The sequence below is a fragment of the Lissotriton helveticus genome, chromosome 8 (assembly GCF_964261635.1).
Source record: "Lissotriton helveticus chromosome 8, aLisHel1.1, whole genome shotgun sequence".
Classification (NCBI taxonomy): Eukaryota; Metazoa; Chordata; class Amphibia; order Caudata; family Salamandridae; genus Lissotriton; species Lissotriton helveticus.
The window spans coordinates 723,423,946-723,443,243 of record NC_136069.1 but is presented as its reverse complement, the minus strand read 5'-3'; the positions used below and the strand labels follow the sequence as shown (position 1 = coordinate 723,443,243).

General features: G+C 48.6%; 1 protein-coding gene across 9 annotated transcripts in view; it reads left to right on the top strand.

The window, feature by feature from the left end:
• The window catches only part of DOCK9 (dedicator of cytokinesis 9), a 1,161,971-nt gene that overhangs the window by 764,314 nt on the left and 378,359 nt on the right, over positions 1-19,298 (top strand). The gene's annotated exons all lie outside the window — the stretch shown is intronic.

Below are 19,298 nucleotides of genomic sequence, written 5' to 3'. Positions count from 1 at the left end.
TCTTAGAAATGCACTATTAGTGATGCATACAATTCTAAACATTGTCTTATAGGGTGATCCACTGATATTTGGTTGCCCGATACAGTCCTGATGAAGACTCGCAAGGCCCAGGTTTAAATCACCGGGAGGCCAGAAGCCGAGTCGAAACGTCGACGCCCATTGTATATCAGCCTGGACCCATTTATTGTTCCTTTGTGCAATATAATTTACCAATATAGGTTTCTGATCAACTTATAATTGATGGTTTGACTTTTGGAAGGCCAGGCATGAGTGTAGGGATAATTAATGAACCCTTGTGTATAATAATATCATTGTAATTTTATGTCACTTATCTTTGCAATTCCTTTCTTTTCTTATCACTGAACTTTATCACTCTTTTCTATTTTTGCACGCTCCAATTGGGGCAACCAATATGACCCATATGTATTTTTAGAATTGTATGCATCACTAATAGTGCATTTCTAAGAGTGGTAAAATAATTAAACCACCATTGAAAGTTTCAATCTTGCTGTTGCATCTTTAAGAGTATCCAATTTATTTGATTAGAGTAGATTATTATACTCAGATCACAAATTTATAAATTGTTGACTAACTGTGACATCATAAATAATAGTCTTTGGACCATTGTTTTATAATAACGCTAATCACCCAGGTCCTAGACCAATTGGGTTACCCCATTTTCATTAATGGTCAATTGTTTTCTGCTCAGCTGGCAGGAACTTGGGGGCATATGTATCAAATACCGTCATTGGCCTTCTCAAATAGCGATTTTTGAGAGAATCCCTATTTGAGAATCGCAAAACGGGATGTAATAAATCACAAATATTTTGCGATTCCTTGGCATTCCTTAATAGCGATTAGCAAATTGCGAATCGCAATTAAGGAATACCTTCCCATTCGTTCCTATGGGCTAGGAGGCCAATAGGAATGAATGGGCAGACATTCTCAAATTGCGATTCGCAATTAGAGAATCGCAAATTGAGAATGCTATTTCAAGGGTGCCAGCATGTCAAAAGGACACCCTGTTGCACCCCTGAAATATGTATGTGTGCACATGTGGCGCACATACATGCCCTAAGGGCATGTATGTGTGGCACATGGCACTGTGAAAAAAAGCAAAAGCATGCTTTTTTCAAAGAATTCGCAAATTACCACCAAAAGACCTTTTCCCCGTTCGCAAAGGGGCCGATTCTGATCGGCCCGTTTGCGAACGAGAAAAGGGCTTGATACATATGCCCCCAAGATTCTACACTTTTGTTGTGTTTTTAGGGCTTGGTTTAAAATTCTACCCAATTAGCAAGGTAGCGCGAGGGTTTCAGTACCACCCCTTCCTCCTTACCAAGCAAATCCACAATCACTTGTAGCCCTTCCATCTAGCGGGCCCCACCGCTTCGGGTGACAGCCAGGGCTGCCGATACTGAAGAAGATATCTCAGATTGTTTAATTGCAATTACGATGTATCAGATTGCAATCCTAGATAATTATGGCACACGCATGCAATCACCCGCCAGTTTCCCCAGGTTCACAACATCACAAGCTCCAGTCCCCACCCACTATCGGTGTAGGAATACGCACGGTTACTAACGAGTAGAAGGCTGAACGGGACTAAATACCACCTTTAGCATCATTACCAGTTTCCTGCTTTCATTTTCACTCCTCACTAGCACCTTAAGACTTAACTAAGCATGTCGATAAATGAACATCTGACAAATTAGAAGCAGTCCCTCTCTCACTGCCCTCAAGCTCTGTGTCAACCCTTTCCGGCTTTTCTTACGATCTCTTTACTTCCGATCTCTTTACTTCTCCACAGTTGCTCTGAAGGTTCCTCTCAGTTTGTCTATACAATCAGGGCCGGCGCTAGGCATGGGCAGTGTGGGCAGCCGCCCAGGGCCTCGCGCTCAGCAAAACACAGGGGGCCTCGCGCCCCTGTGAAAGGTCACACTTTCACAGCTCACTACAGGGCCCCCGGCAGCGCCTCGGTTAAGTACCGGCCATTCTCGGCTCTGTTTGGGCATTTTGTATCCAAGCAACAGAGGCCCCTTTGTTTCTTTCGAGCACCAGCCGGACACAGGTAAGAGAAGGTGGGTGAGGGGAGGAGGGAGCAGCCAGATCAACTGGCTTTTGTTATACTTCGAATCTTGGTAGGGCAGTGTCTCCTATCTTAATTGAACAGCTCGATAAATTAAACGCATTTCATTTATGCAGAAGCAATATTTGACTTGTACTGATCTGACAGGGGGGGTCAGTATTACATACAAATCGAAAATATATTTACTGTTGCCATCTAAGCTATGTACAGCTACAATTGAAGCACACCCCTTCAGCTGACGTTTTTTTTTTTTTTTTTTTGCTCTCTGATGAGCTCTCTGCAGTGTCTTGGGAAGTGCCTTGTTACGGTTTGAAGGCCATGGGGAGGGGGGCCCCTTCCCAGGGCCTCATAGCACTGTGTCGAGCTGGAAGGTCATGGTGTGGGGGCCCCCTTCCCTGGGCCTTGTAGCCTTCGGTGTCTGTTTCAGAAAGCGCAGAAAGAGTGTAGGTTTTAAGCAGGACTCATTTATATATTGGTGACACATTCGGCAAGTCAGTGAAGGTGGCAATGTATGCCTCCAATGAGCCTGTCCTGGACTACAAAATTGTTATCATCTTTGTAATGTGGGCATTGTAGCCATCGGTGGCTATTGGGCAGGAAGCAGAGACGTGAAAAAGTAAGTGAAGCAAAATCAGTTGCAGTGGAAACCACGTTCATAAATTACTAGTAGAACAGCACCTTGCCGTTTAAGTATAGTGGACCTTTTAAACAAGCATTTGCAATGCAATAGGTCTCGCATTAGGAAAGTTTGAGCTATTGGTCTTGTAAATGACAATTTTATTATTTATGTGTTGGTTTTGAAAATAGCTAAATTAATAGCTTTGTCATTTACAATGCCAATAGTTATAACTTTCGCAAATGTGACACCTATAGCATTTGTAAAGCAACATGTTTTGTATTTACGTGACTTAGATGTATTGATATTACAAATAACAATGGCTTTTAATTTTTTAATTAATTAATACTTAAATAAAAATGATTGTAATTTATAATGGCAACAGCTTAAACTTTTGTAAATAACTTTTCTGAAGATTATGTTCAGTGTATTTTATTGTGAAGAAAATCCAAGAACAGAAGTGAAATATTAACATCGTTTTGTGACATTTGTAATAAAGCTTGAAACATTGAGAGAATATATTTGAACCAGTTGTTGTTGAATGGTTGCACAGATTGATGCTGTGATGGCGCGGAGTGATGTTGTGGTGGCGACGAGTGATGCTGTGGCTTTCAGTGATGCTATGGTAGCGCATAGTGATGTTGTGGTGCCCCTGAGTGATGCTGTGGTGGCCCTGAGTGATGCTGTGGAGGCCGTGAGTGATGCTGTGGTGGTGCTGAGTGGTGCTGTAGTGGTGCTGAGTGGTGCTGTGGTGGTGCTGAGTGATAATGTGGTGGCGCTGAGTGATGCTGGGGTGGCGCTGAGTGATGCTGTGGTGGTGCTGATTGATGCTGGCGTGGCACTGTGTGATGCTGTGGTGGTGCTGAGTGGTGCTTTGGTGGTGCTGAGTGGTGCTGTGGTGTTGCTGAGTGGTGCTGTGGTGGTGCTGAGTGGTGCTGTGGTGGTGCTGAGTGATAATGTGGTGGTGCTGAGTGATAATGTGGTGGTGCGGAGTGATGCTGGGGTGGCGCTGAGTGATGCTATGGTGGCGCTGAGTGATGCTGTGGTGGTGCTGAGTGGTGCTGTGGTAGTCCTGAGTGGTGCTGTGGTGGTGCTGAGTGATAATGTGGTGGCGCTGAGTGATGCTGGGGTGGAGCTGAGTGATGCTGTGGTGGTGCTGAGTGATGCTGGGGTGGCACTGAGTGATGCTATGGTGGTGCTGAGTGGTGCTGTGGTGGTGCTGAGTGGTGCTGTGGTGGTGCTGAGTGATGCTGTGGTGGTTCTGAGTGATGCTGTGGTGGTGCTGAGTTTTGCTGTGGTGGTGCTGAGTGGTGCTGTGGTGGTGCTGAGTGATGCTGTGGTGGTGCTGAGTGATGCTGTGGTGGTGCTGAATGGTGCTGAGTGATGCTGTGGTGGTGCTGAGTGATGCTGTGGTGGTGCTGAGTGGTGCTGTGGTGGTGCTGGGTGGTGCTGAGTGGTGCTGTGGTGGCCGTGAGTGATGCTGTGGAGGTCGTGAGTGATGCTGTGGAGGCGCTGAGTGATGCTGTGGAGGCCCTGAGTGATGCTGTGGAGGCCCTGAGTGATGCTGTGGTGGCGCATAATGATGCTGTGGTGTTCCAGAGTGATGCTGTGGTGTTCCAGAGTGATGCTGTGGTGGTGCTGAGTGATGCTGTGGTGGTGCTGAGTGGTGCTGTGGTGGTGCTGAGTGGTGCTGTGGTGGTGCTGAGTGGTGCTGTGGTGGTGCTGAGTGGTGATGTGGTGATGCTGAGTGGTGATGTGGTGGTGCTGAGTGGTGCTTTGGTGGTGCTGTGGTGGTGCTGAGTGATAATGTGGTGGTGCTGAGTGATAATGTGGTGGTGCTGAGTGATGCTGGGGTGGCGCTGAGTGATGCTGGGGTGGCGCTGAGTGGTGCTGTGGTGGTGCTGAGTGGTGCTGTGGTGGTGCTGAGTGGTGCTGTGGTGGTGCTGAGTGGTGCTGTGGTGGTGCTGAGTGTTGCCGTGGTGGTGCTGAGTGATGCTGTGGTGGTGCTGAGTGGTGCTGTGGTGGTGCTGAGTGATAATGTGGCGGTGCTGAGTGATAATGTGGTGGTGCTGAGTGATGCTGGGGTGGCGCTGAGTGATGCTGGGGTGGCGCTGAGTGATGCTGGGGTGGCGCTGAGTGATGCTGTGGTGGTGCTGAGTGGTGCTGTGGTGGTGCTGAGTGACTTCTTGCAGTGATCATTTCGATGGCCATGCTATCACATCTCAACCATATTGCTTCAAAACGCATTTTATCCTCTAGTCCTGAAGTACGGCATAGACCAGAAGATGCTCTTTATGCGTTACTGGCAAGATGTGTCAGTAAATCAGATGCTCACTCCTGACCTGCGGTTCCTACACGTAAATCGTGCCTAGGCAAGCTAACACTTTTAACCTTCCAAGGTCGGTATATTACACACCCTTAAAGATTACGTAATAGTAACGCTCGCCACTGCACAAAAAGTCTGCTCTACATTGCTGTTCACTACCGGTAGGTGAGGTGGCCTCCTCTAGAATTCTCTGCGCTTCAACACTCGCCAGTCCTCTTATAGCTCCTTACTCATCTCAAGCACCTATGGCCTAGGATACTAAGATTAAATGTTACTATGTTATGTTACGTCATGATGGTACCTTGACTCTACAACTTGATAGCAAAGCATGCTGTTCCGTCTCACAGTCCTCATACCCCACTATGCGATTGCTCCTCTTTCTTCTATACTGTGCCTGTACTTTTTGTTTGAAAAATCGCAATTAAAAAGATGCTGAAGCCCTTTGAGCCCAATGGGCAACGTGCCTGATCCGGAGTAATCACTGTTGTAGGTGCAGAGCTTCCTGGTGCAAGGTCGGCGATCTTTGGACCAATCTATGTAATTTTCACTTTCAAACTAAAACCAGCAGAATCAAAAAGTTTTAACTTGTCAGCTAGAAGAGCCATGGGCCAGATGTTCAAACATTTTTGTGGTTACAAGCGATCTGGTTTGGAGTTTGTGACCTCACTGCATTTTGCAACAAGCATTGTGTTCATTCTCTCAACCTTGTTTGATTGCAATATTTAATTGTATCTACTTTTTATAATAAATTGATATTTGCTCACCTGTTTTCAATCCCCTCTACTTTTTGTCCATGTTACTGATATCCACATTAGTTAGCTTCAGTGATGCCAAAAAAAGATCAATAGTACTGCGATGTCGCTTTCTGTGATGTCACTTCTTGTGACGCAATATGCAACTAGGGGGGCCTCGCATCTTCCCTTTCGCCCGGGGCCTCAGAAGGCCTAGGACCGGCCCTGTATACAATAGCAAACATGGTAAATGGAAAGGCTTTCCCACTTAAGAAAAGAGTTTAGGCCCACCCGTGGACAGTCGTTAATATTTTTCGAAGAGGGACATTATTGTGGTCACGGGGCTTCAGACCGGTAGCCAATAAGACAAATGTATTTGTAGATAGCAAAATGTTAAGATCTCGTGGCAGTCTCTGGTTTTCGTAGCAAATGGATAGCGTGCCACCTAGTGACAGTACAGCGAATTGCTTCTCATAGGTGTTAACTACACGTACAGCCATATCACATAACAGATGTTGCTTATTTATTTGCGGTTTTACAAAACGCGAGCATAGCCCAAGGACATTTTTCAGCAGCAGATTCGAACAACAGTCAAAAACATAAATTTAAGCAAATCAATGCAAAGGCGTCAAAACAGACCAGGTCCAAGTGACTTTGAATAATAAGGGCGATTATATGTGGAAGAGGTGTGGCGCCGCGGCCAGGGCGACTGACACTGGAATCTGGGGACCACGGTTCGATCCCCGGCTCCGGCGGCAGGTTAGCCCAGCACCATGTGACTCTGGGCAATAGCTCGCTTAATCTTCCCAATGGCCCCCAGCGCCTAGAGACCCTTACGGGTGATTGTGCGCTTTACAAATGTGGACTTTTAGTGCTAACCAAAGTGTCTTTCTTAAATAAGTATTTTGAGTTCCTTTTTAAAGGTAGCGTGACACGTGGTTGTGTGAAGGGCTGGGGAAAGATAATTCCAACTCTTTCTCGCGCTTCCAGAAAAGGATTGACACATGGGACTTGGGCCGCGGGAGACTAGGATGAAAAGAGGCCGAGCCTTGGCCACCGAGGTAGACATGGCGGTTTCGCCCCTCCCACCTGTAGCCCTGGCCTGTGAATGGATAACGCGGGGCGGGGCACCCCACCAGTGTCGGCTGGAGTTTCTGCCGGGTGGGACTAAAGCGCTGTCCCGCCCATGTTCCCCTGCGGGTCACGCGGTCAGCGGGCATAGTGCCCACACCGCCATTCACTCCCGCCCGCCTGTACATATACACAATTCCTCCCCAATGAAACTCTGGAGACATATTTATGGGAAAAAACTGCTGCAGGTTTATTTCATACAACACACGTATGACGTTTAAGGTGGGTCATCTTACGGGCGATCCAAAGCAGGCAGCCCCTCGCTGTCCCGCATGCCTAAGGAGCCATCTTGCACGGCGAGTCGATGCTCTGACGGTGCAGCACATTACCAACTTCGTTATACTCCCGCCCCCCCACCCCCCCTGCCGGGGCGGAGCGGTGTGGCACACCCCCGGTCGGTTCTGGCCCCCCGACCGCCCGAAGGACTAACGGGGCGCCGTCACGGTTTCCCGGAACCTCCTTCGGCTCCTGGTCCTTGGCTCAGGCACCCTTACTGTGCCAGGCAGAGGTACCCTTACTGTACCCTTCTGCCGCAGAGGTACCCTTACTGCACCCGACTGCTTCCAGATCGCCCTGTAACTCCGCCACAGCTCTGGAGGAGGCCCCCGTCGATGACAGAGCCCCCCACCCACCTAGCCGCTTCCCGTCGCTTTTTCGTGCCTCTTGTACCTCCAGGAGGAATAGGTCAGCTCCCAATCTAGACAAGTGTTCCCTGTCTTTGTCATGCTACCCTTCAATTTTTCTCTCGTATTGGTACTTGTCTAGAGAAGCCCAAGTCCCTCTCCCCATGAATCTGTTGACCCCCTTGTGGGAATGGTCTACCGCTACAGTTGACCCTTAAATTGGTTTATTACCTAATGATCCAAAGATCATCGCATAGGTGATGACCCCTTCCAACCACTGCATGTTCAAGTTCAGTAATTTGTATAGCGCATTACTCACCCAGAGGGTCTCAAGGCGCTTGTGGGAGGTTGGGTGCATTACTTATCGAAAAGCCAGGTTTTGAGCTGCTTTCTGAAGGAGAGGTGGTTCTGCGTAAGACGAAGGTGAGTGGGGAGAGAATTCCAAGTCTTGGCTGCTAAGTAGGAAAAGGATCTTCCTCCCATGGTGGATCTATGGACGCGCGGAATTGCAGCGAGGGCTTGATTGGATGAACGTAGTTGGCGGGTGGGTGTGTAGAAGGATAGTCGTGTGTTGAGGCATTCCGGTCCTAGGTCGTAGAGAGCCTTGTGTGCGTGGGTGATGAGGCGGAATGTGATTCTCTTGTGTACTGGGATCCAGTGGAGGTCTTTCAGGTGGCCGGAGATATGAGCATGACGGAGGATGTTTAGTATGAGTCTGGCTGAGGCGTTTTGGATGCGTTGGAGTTTTTTCTGTAGTTTGGCTGTGGTACCGGTGTAAAGGGTATTTCCATAATCCAGTCGACTAGTGACCAGTGCGTGGGTGACTCTCTTTATTGTTTCGGTGGGGATCCAACAGAATATTTTTTTGAGCATGCGTAGGATGTTGGAGCATGAGGATGAGACGGCGTTGACTTGTCTGGTCATCGATAGGGAGGAGTCTAGGATGAAGCCTAGGTTACGTGCGTGATCTGTAGGTATGGGTGCTGTACCCAGGGCTGGTGGCCACCATGAGTCGTCCCAGGCAGAGGGGGGTGATCCTAAGATGAGGACTTCCGTTTTGTCCGAGTTTAGTTTTAAACGGCTGTTCTTCATCCAATCGGCTACTTCTTTCATTCCTTCGTGTAGATTGGTTTTGGCGGTGTTTGGGTCTTTGGTGAGGGAGAGGATCAGCTGGGTGTCGTCTGCGTAGGAGATGTTGTTGACGTTGTGTTGTCGTGCGATGGATGCGAGGGGGCTCATGTAAACGTTGAAGAGGGTGGGACCGAGCGATGATCCTTGTGGTACGCCGCAGATAACTTCGGTGGCCTCTGATTTGAATGAGGGGAGGCGGACTCTCTGAGTTCTTCCTGCGAGGAACGAGATGATCCAGTCCAGAGCTTTTCCTTGTATTCCGACGTTGCTGAGGCGTTGTATGAGGGTGTTGTGACAGACTGTGTCGAAGGCTGCGGAGAGGTCAAGTAAGATGAGGGCAGCTGTTTCTCCGTTGTCTAGTAGTGTTCGGATGTCGTCTGTAGCTGCGATGAGGGCGGTTTCGGTGCTGTGTTTGGCTCGGAATCCGGATTGCGAAGGGTCGAGGGATTTGTTGGATTCGAGGAAGGCGGCGAGCTGATTATTGACGGCTTTCTCAATGATTTTGGCCGGGAAAGGGAGGAGTGAGATGGGGCGGTAGTTCTTAAGTTCAGAGGGGTCTGCTGTGGGTTTCTTTAGGAGGGTGCTGAGTTCGGCATGTTTCCAGCTTTCCGGGAAGGTAGCGGAGTTAAAGGAGCAGTTGATGACATCGCGGAGATGGGGTGCGATGATGGAGTCTGCTTTGTTAAAAATGTGGTGGGGACATGGGTCGGTTGGAGAGCCTGAGTGGATGGAGTTCATCAGGCGGATGGTGTCTTCAGTAGTGATTGGGTTCCAGGCGCAAAGGTTGTGAGATTGCTGTTTTGGTTCGGAGGTGGGTGGAGTGGTCTGATCTTCAGGTTGGTTATTAAAGCTGTTATGTATGTCAACGATTTTGTTGAGGAAGAAGGAGGATAGAGAGTCGCAGAGGTCTTGGGATGGAGTGATGTCGTTGGTGCCGGCGATGGGGTTGGTAAATTCTTTGACGATGTTGAATAGTTCCTTGCTGTTGTGGGCGTTGTTGTCGAGTCGGTCCTTGAATGCTGATTTCTTGGTGGACCGGATCAATTGGTGGTGTTTGCGGATGGCGTCCTTGAAGGAGGTCAGGTTGTGAGTGGTTGGGTTTTTTCTCCAGGATTTCTCGAGGGTGCGACAGATCTTCTTGGATTTCTTGAGGTCATCGTCGAACCAAGGGGCCTTTTTGCTACCTTGTTTGATCTGGTGGTTTTTCAAGGGTGCTAGTTCGTCCGCGCTGTGGGTGAGCCATTGCATGAGTTTGGTGGCTGCTTTGTTTGGGTCCGATGATATGGTAGGAGGGTTTTGGGTAAGCGATGTGAAGAGTTGGTCGGTGGAAATTTTGTTCCAGTTTCTTCGAGGAAAAGGTTGTGGGGGGTTGTGAGTTGTGGTCTTTTTGTAGATGAAGTGGACGCAACTGTGGTCCGTCCAATGAAGCGCCGTGGTGTGATCGAATGAGATGTGTTTGCTGGAGGTGAAGATCGGGTCGAGCGTGTGTCCGGCTAGGTGGGTGGGGGTGTCAACAAGTTGTTTGAGTCCGAGATTGGCCAGGTTGTCCAGGAGGGTGGTGGTGTTGCTGTCGTTTTTATTTTCCAGGTGGAAGTTGAGGTCTCCTAGTAGGATGTGGTTCTCAGATGTGAGGGCATGTGGGCTGATGAGGTCAGTGATGTGTTCGTTGAATTGCGTGCGGGTTGCTGGTGGTCTGTAGATGAGGGTGCCTCTAAGTGTGGTCCTGGGGTCGGTGTGGATCTGGAAGTGAAGGTGTTCGGCGGTCGTGAGGTTGTCGTCGGAGCTGGTCGTCATGCGGATGGTGTTCTTATGGACGATGGCGATGCCTCCTCCTGTTTGGATGGTGCGGTCTTTTCAGATGATCTTATAATTGTTCGGGATGGCTATGGCGATGTCGGGTGCTGAAGAGGCGTTCATCCATGTTTCAGTAAGGAAGGCGACGTCCGGCGATGTAGTGTCGAGTAGATCCCAAAGTTCAGTGGCGTGTCTGTGGACGGAGCGGGTGTTCAGCAGGATGCATTTCAGGTGGTTAGAGTCGGAGTTGTGTTTGGAGGAAGTGGGTTTGGTGTGGGTACAGATGCAGGAGAACTTGCAGGAGTGGCAGGCGAATGGTCCATTGGTGTGTCCTGGGGTAGCTGCGCAGCATTGTGGTGTGCGTCCGGGGTTAAGGGCAAAGAGGGTATCGGCGGCGTACGTTATGCGGGTGGGGGGGATGTGCGAGGGTCAGGGGGTCTGGCGCCGGGCGCGGTCCAGGCGCGGACGGGCGTAGACGGGCTTACCTTTGGCGCACCTTCGGCCCGACCGCTGCGCGTGAACGCTGCACGCAAGTGCATCTGACATATGCGGATAGTGGGAGGGGAGGGGCGAGGGCGGAGCAGCTGGGAGGCGGGGGATGGCGGGGTGGGGAGCCGGGCAGGGAGGCACAATAGTACACAACAAAATGGATGGCTGCGAGCCGAAATCGAAAGAGGAATGGGGCACAATCACTGAAAACGCGAGCTAATTGGCAATGGCACCGGCACAATCAAGCACAAGACAGATGATAAAGGCAAGGCAGCACAGCACAGTATAATCATACACAAAGCGCACTTTCGCACAATAGCGCTATTTTACTAATCTATTGTGCAGTCAGGCACTACTGGTAGCGTGAGCAATGCAAATTAATTCCAAGCAATTTAAAGCAGTTTAGCAGTCTTAAATGTCGTCTGGCGCTACGATACCACTCGGGAGCTGGGAGCAGTGTGAGGAGTGACCGCTTCTGAACGGAGCAGGACGGTCACAAAGGCAGGTCTCGATTCTCGCAGGGCTAGTTACCATCACCATTCCTTACGCTCACAGAAGGCGACTCGGCGACCTTGCACAGGAATTAACTGATGCCGTGTTTTTAACTGTAATGCACCACCAGGTGCTCCGTATCGTACATCACGCCCTCAGTCTAAACAGGATCACATTGCACCTTTGCGTGATTGGGTGTATTTCAACCAGTCATTCCTTTCGCCTACCCCAAACAATTGGGGCCCAGTTACTCCAGGTGTTGTAAGTATTTCCGGTTGCGAAACTCGCTTCCTGGCTATTATCCAGAAGTAGTATCCCTAAGTTATTTCCTTTACACACTGGAATCCTTCTAATATCGCACTGTGGACTATGAAGGATAAGGGACTCTAGTACCTTGGGACCTCCGCTTTCCCATGTAACACAACATGCATACTGCTTTATTTACCCACTTACACCATGTATTGTCCCTGTGTAACGTGCATTTTACCTAACAGCGCTCTGCCATCCTGCCATGGGATGCGTGTAGCTATAAAGGAATCAAATCCTGTGCCTAATTTGTAAAAGATGGATTCTATCCTTAATGTCGCATAGAAAATTGCTGTGATGGCCGCTTAGTGGGCCAGGAAGATGGTTAAGATTTAAAAACAGATGTGAATGTTGCCTGCTCGCAATTTCTTATAGCCATGAAAGGGGAACGGACATCCGTCTAATCATCGTCAGTGTTCCTTCCGCTCATGAAGCCTAGCATGCTTTATTTAAGCCTTGCATATATCTACTTCTCCCACGCCTGGGCCAAAATATCCATGCCCCACTGAGCAGGGTGACTCATCAATACTACTGGAAAACCAACGGACAACCCTCCGATTTATGGGAAAACTGCAAACTTCGGGATTATTGCTTCGGTTTTTGGGCATATTATGACATTGTTAGCTGAATGGCGCCCTTAAGCGATATTTAGCAGATGTTATAGGTAAAGAGTCTGTTTATCATATTCGGGGCGTTTGTCAAATGAACCTTCATCCAATTTCATTTGCAACACACACGCTCGGAGCAGTATTACAAAATGACCACACCTCCAACTTTGTTAAGCCGTATGTGTGCTGCTAATACAACAGGATATATCCAATGAATAATCTGTTACATCACGTATACCGTCACTGAGCGCTTCGTGTCGATCCACTGCTCAATCCACTGCACACTGCCATGCATGTACAACCAGAGCCCACACCCCACAAATGGATGCCCTCTCAATGTTTACATAAACTCACTCCGAATTAACGTTGGAACTGTGAAACGTAAAATTACAGCAAATGTGTGACGGAGTCAGTAATGGTTCTATTCTTTGTTAGGAAGACAATAAGCTGCCTGAATTGTCATATACCATCACTTGCTACGATTCGTTACCTTAATTTGTCAGCTCCGTTAGGTGCCAGAATGATTCAAGATTGGCATTAGATAAAAGCCACCTCCAAGACTGGGTAACTAACAGCAGTCATGAACTCTTGGCCCCACCACACTGAGCCACTTCGCTTAGTGTGTTATGCCACCAGACTAGCACAAATAGTCATCAATATAGTGCTATTAGTTTATTGCCCCACGCAAAACCGTGTGTTTTGCAGAGTTGACTCCTGTCCATACCGGCATCATAGCGTGCAATTGGGATTCATTACCATCCCACCTAAACGGCGATGCCATTAGTCTCCCAGGATCTCTAACCAGGCCACCCTAGGGGGAAAATTTGTTTGATGATATTGCATGCTGGTACCAAGTTTGCTCTCCATGAGCCCCAGCAAATAACCTTTCTCGTTATATCGAGCAGTCTCCTTCAATGTTCATTAGAGCAGTCTCATAATGTTCATCAGAGCAGTCTCATTCAATGTTCATTCATGCATTACTACCGGGCACTTTGGTATTTACAGCAGATATATACTGTTGAGGCAACTGGGCCGTATGTAACGTATTGTGGAGTATTATACGAGTTGTCAAAACTTATGGACAAAAGTTTGGGTTAACATTAATTAAATGCGCCCGGAGATTCCCCACAAAGTATTGGGAATGTGCTCGATGCAAACAGGGCCCACGAGCTACAGAATTGTTTGTATATCAAAATACAATTCAATAGTCGTACCGGCAATGCAAGCGAAGTCCTTGGGATAAGTCGCTGTAAATTTAGAATGCTTCTTTAATATTCGATTGGGTGTCTTTGACCTGTAAGCTGCCGTCACCTTGCTGATTTATAGCCTCTCCCTTGCCATGACTATGGTGCGAGATAACGCTGACGCTGCAGCAAGAAAATAATGTGGCATAATGCAGCACCATCAGTGATGCTTTGTCGGTGAACACTAAAATTAGTGTCTGGGCAAAAGTTGCACCTTATCGGGGCCATTTAAATAATAGGCAGCTTATTCTAGTGTACATAGTGGGCTTTGGGTCAGCCCCTTGCTCAAGATTGGCTGGGTTTGTTGTCTGGAGGCAGGGCAGCAAGTGTTTTAAAGTGTCTCAAATTAGGTTTTTTGCCCTCTGCCCTTAATCATTTGGTCGAAATTGCTGAATCAGCTCCTAGAGCATTGGAGTTGTTCTCTCCACAAAGACAGAAAGTTTACTTCAATGTTGAGGCTGTGGACTAGTAATCACTGGTTGAGTATGGGCTAATGTTGTGTGTGGGACAGTACTGACTAAAAGAAAGGCTGTAGATGTGGTCTGAGTGCCTAACCTTCTATATAACACTACCTAAATGCAGCCCTAGCAACGCACGCTGCAGAATGCACGTCACATATGTGCGTGGTCAAAATATAGCTGAAAGACAGCGACACGTGTAGACTACCCCCAGATGAAATACCAAGTGGCTGCATCAAGCACAACCAAAAAACAGAGCAATCAGGCTCCTGCGCACAAAACGAAGCGGCACACTCATCATGTAGCGTCGCTGCAAGAAGAAACTAACGTGTTTCCCGGCCCTAGAGGATCCGATTAGAATAAGGAAGGCAAACGATATTGGATTGCTATGTGTGGCTGAATCATTAAGCATAGGCGCAGCGCTGCGATCTAGTGGGATTCAGTCTCTCGGAACAGCAGAGCCCACCCATTTCTGTGCGGTGCAGTGATATCCCCACAGGCCTGCCCCATGCCACGTGAACCACAGGAGAACCTCGACTCAACGATTTTGGTCCCTAAACTGCTGACATATGATTAATGGCTATTTGTCAAGTGGCAAGGCCTCGGCTTTGTACATATATCAAAATTAGGGGAAAACAAAATTGTTGTGAAGTTCGTAAAGCTTCACTTCAAAAACTGTATACAAAAAAGTCCACCCACATAGACCCTGTAGTGAAGGACAGCGTCTGTGAGTCTGAAAGCGCAGGAAAGGGCTCACTGGCATAGCTAGTCCAACAATAGACCCAACCACCACCCGATCCTGTTCAAAGGGAATCAATGTGCAAGTTCTCCTGTGCTGGCAAAATGGGTGCAGGACAAACAAAATAGAATAGCAACGGAAGAGAAAACAGCAACAAAACACGGAGTCTGTACAGCTGGGACTTGGAGGCGGCTCCTGCAGGACAGAGACCCCTCAGCGCAGGAAAAACATGTCCCTCAACACAACCTGCAGCTCCGCTGAATCGGCACTTCCATGGGTCATCATGAAAACTGTGAGTGACAAAATCAGCCATTTTCATCCAAGTAACTCGAACCCTCAAAAGCACCGAGTGACGTGTACACTATGCACAAATGCAAAACAGAAATAGGGGCTGTGGAACGCCCCCGGTCTAGATGGAGAGCGTGCCCGCCAAAACTATCCAGCCAGCGACACCCGAAACCACGGCAAACGATACGCACAATTCCCAAAAGATAACCCCTCGCAGCAGCCCGAAACCCCGATGTATATATTTTTTCTAGGCATCCCCACAATCTGCACAAACATGCTACAATAATACCATACGTAACTAACACATCGGCAAAGCCAACCCAAATATCCTCGGGGAGCTTCGCCCCATTGGCCCCCAGACAATGGCAATCCCAAATACTCCAATATTTCCGAACTATCCTTGCCATCATTGCAGTCATACAAAAGGAACCTCGGGCGTTTAGCGGGCGTACCGTTCCCAAACCAATGCATTACCCATCGAACAGCAAAACGTCAGAACAGAGCAGGCCCTGCAGGGATCTGAACCGGAAAGAAAAAAGTTCATAGTGATAAGGAACGCTCGGTAACGTGAAGTACAAACGTTTCCCTCTTTTTTAAAATGCGCACTGACGCAGCAACATTGATATGACAGGCAAGCTGTTCTTTCTAATGAGACATTGTTCGATCCCCATGACCTCGAGCGAACCATGAGGTAAAACATTTCAATGAGTTAAGGCCTTTGCCTGCACTTGTCTTGCACTCTGCAGGTTCCAGCGTAGCAGGGCTCACTTGAACCTCCACTATTCCTAGGTCGGAAAAGCGAGCACATTTAACTTGGTCAATATGAACAGCAATTATTTACACCTCCGTGGAAAACAAAACTGAGGTGGAACTATATAAAACGAACTATGATTAACAATGTATACATATTTCACGGAACTTTATATGCCTCAAATTTCCCTTTTTTTCACTACACTTTCTTTGGCACTCGCGGTGCACTGTCTACCCTCCATAAATATGCCCCGAATCAGTCCACTTACCATCCGCCCTGGCCTGTTCTCCTCTGGCTAAAGGTGTCAAAAGACACAATTTGAAGAAAGCGGCACACATTGCCACACCAAGGGTTCAGGAGTGATAAACAACTTCATGATGAACGTGACATAGTGAAGCGTGAGCAATATTTTCCATTCATGGCTTTAACTATTGCTGCCCCCATGAATTCCGACGAGGAGATCGAGTTGGCGCCACAATTCGGCCGCCACCACCGGTCCCCTGTTCCAAGCCCCTCGCGATGCGCTCGGTGGTGAGCGCGCTCGTTCACATTCGGGCTTCTGAGGTTGGACCTGCCCTCATTAAAATGACACCACATATAGAACGCATTCAATCGCATAAATAAATAAAAGAAAACAAGTCGTGGCCTGTGTGCTGCAGACGGTGGCAGACACGCTATCCACCGCAGCGGCACACCACAATGCATCTCACTCCCTCCATGTGTTAGGCCACCAACTTCCCGCAACCATCCACGCAAACCCAGCTACTGGCCGACACGGTCTCATTAACAGAGGAAAACCAGTTCTCTGAAATCGGAGCTCCTCAAATGAAAGGACAGGACACACGTCTACCTAACATCCGCACAGGGTACACCGAACACCGCCACAACAAACATTGCCCGGCACGCTCTCCCTCGGCCCACTAGACCACGCAAACCGCCGCTCTGCATTGGGGACAACAAACGACCCCAAAACTCCGCGAAACCCCCGCAAGCGGGCCCCGATCACCAGCACTCACCGCACGCCCGTCGAGGCAGACAACCCGGCGCAAGACCAGCGAGGCAGGCAGGCGCCGGACGGCCACACAAAGGCCGGCCACACAAAGGCCGAGACAGGAACAGCGCCTGAAGAACAGCGCTTGGGCCGCGGGAGACTGGGATGAAAAGAGGCCGAACCTTGGCCACCGAGGTAGACATGGCGGGTTCGCCCCTCCCACCTGTAGGCCCTCCCCTGGCCTGTGAATGGATAATGCGGGGCGGGGCACCCCACCAGTGTCGGCTGGAGTTTCTGCCGGGTGGGACTAAAGCGCTGTCCCGCCCATGTTCCCCTGCGGGTCACGCAGTCAGCGGGCATTCTAGCAATAATGTGTGAGGCTCAGGAGACGGGATTCTGTGTTTCACGAACACGAACCACGTCGAGCGCTCGAGCACGAGACATTTTCAGTTTTTTACTCAGGTATTTGGGAAGAGTCATGTCGGGATTTGTGCGTTATGCAAGCAGTTTTAAAATAGGGCCCTGGTTTTAATGGGTTGCCATTGAAGGATAAACGATATGGGAGTCAGAGCTTTAAGTGGGATGAAAAAACCTGAGGGGTCTCTCAAAGGGGCGTGGCCAATGTAATTAGGGGCGTGACTTAAAAACCACCTAAGCTAACAATCTGTGCTTAGCATAGTGTGCCACTGGACTTGTGTTTTGCTGTTTCTGTTATTGCATCCAGATATGTGATAAACCAAGTAACATCATACCTACAAGAAGTCAGGACTGTTGGCTTTGTCAATGGTTGTTAGTTGCATAAGATAAATAAGCAGCAACTATGGCTTGTATATAATATTGAAAAATCTTCCACTTAAAGCCCTGGTGACACCACGACAATATTGCTGCTCCTGAGTTTTAAAAAGAGGGGGGACTAATCTAGTTAGGCAGTAGTATGCAAGTGACATCATGACCCGTGTTATCACGGCACATGTCATCACGGCACATGACATCACAGCGCATGACATTACATGTGGCATCACAGGAATTGATATCATAGGAAGTGGCATCACAAGCCATAACTTTAATATGTAGGTGTGATGTAAAGCGCTCTGACACTGCTTTGGGATGAGTAGCGCTATGCAAGAAAAAATAGTGGTACTTAAATTAATAAATAATAAAAATAAATAAATAAATTACAGTTAGTATTCTGTAAATACTGCGAGAGACCAACACATCTGACATTCATACAGTGCATGCATATCTAGTAAACTGAGACTGAACAAAGTGAAAAGCTGTCTCTCTTAAGTATGTTTGAAGTGCTAGCCTTTGTTTCCCCTCTGTTGCACATTCTTCTAGGTGTGGGGCTCCTGACTAGTCCCAGCCAGGAGACTCGAATAAAAGGAGGCCTGATGACCCCTCAAATCCGGTCTTTGTTATGGGCCCAGCAGGAGTCTAAAATAAGAAAGCCCCTACCCCGCCTGTAGGTTGTTGCTTGTTGCAGATGGAAAGCAGGCAACGTGCAGGCGCTGCTGAAAGTGTCCCAGTGTTAGGAAATTACACCGGGACGACTTCAGCACATTATTTAGTGGGGCCCAACTTCTTGGCAGGGTGGACGCCATTAACCCTGTGAAAATAGTGGGTGGACGCCGTCCACCCCCGTGTACCCCAGACTCGTGCCTTGCCTGCACTTGATACGGTGTGAGCTGTCAGATGCCTCCAAGAAGCCTAAGTTGTAACCGAGCATTATTTGCAATAGCAGGTATTGGCCCCTGAAGGTTAAGTCAGCCTGCGATGATAAAGCCCATAGAATTGGCATTCTCTACAATTTACCTACGTTGGTGTGTATCTTCATACCCTCTCCTTTTTACTGCTGACATTTTGGTTTCAATTAGCTTTTCTCTGACTTAGATTTTCCATACTGCATAACATTCCACCCTTTTTAGGGCTCGGACTCCTTCCCCTGAAAGGGGAGGAGTTAGAGAACTAATGTTAAAGGAGAAAAAAAAGAAGAAGAGGGCCTTGGAGAGAGAAATTCCAGACATTCCTTAGCGTTTTATGTCATGTGGCCAGTGATTCGTCTTCCTTGTGTTTTCTTTTTAATAGGCTTGAAGTGATAGGGTAAATGTAGTTTTGTTCCGCCATTTTGAGGCATATTTCGTGCGTGCTCGCGCAAAGAAGTACATTAATTATAATTAGGAGCTGTCAGGGTGCCTCCGTTAGTGAATCCAGATGGCCGGGCGCGTTCACAAATCTGCAGCGCTCATTGCGCGCAGCTTCCTTTTCTGTGATGCTGCCGGCAGCTACAGGTAGCTACAGGTGGGGGGCCGTTCACTGCTCACCGAGTTGCACCGCTTGGCTTGCTTGGCGGGAGAACGGGCGCGGCGGACAGTTAGCGGTGGTTGTGGCGGGGACGAGTGATGATACGATCTCCGCTTACCGCTTGCTGCACTCCGCTCTCTCCTTTGCCGCCGGGCTGTGGTGGGCTGTGGCGGCGGCGGCGGCGGCGGTG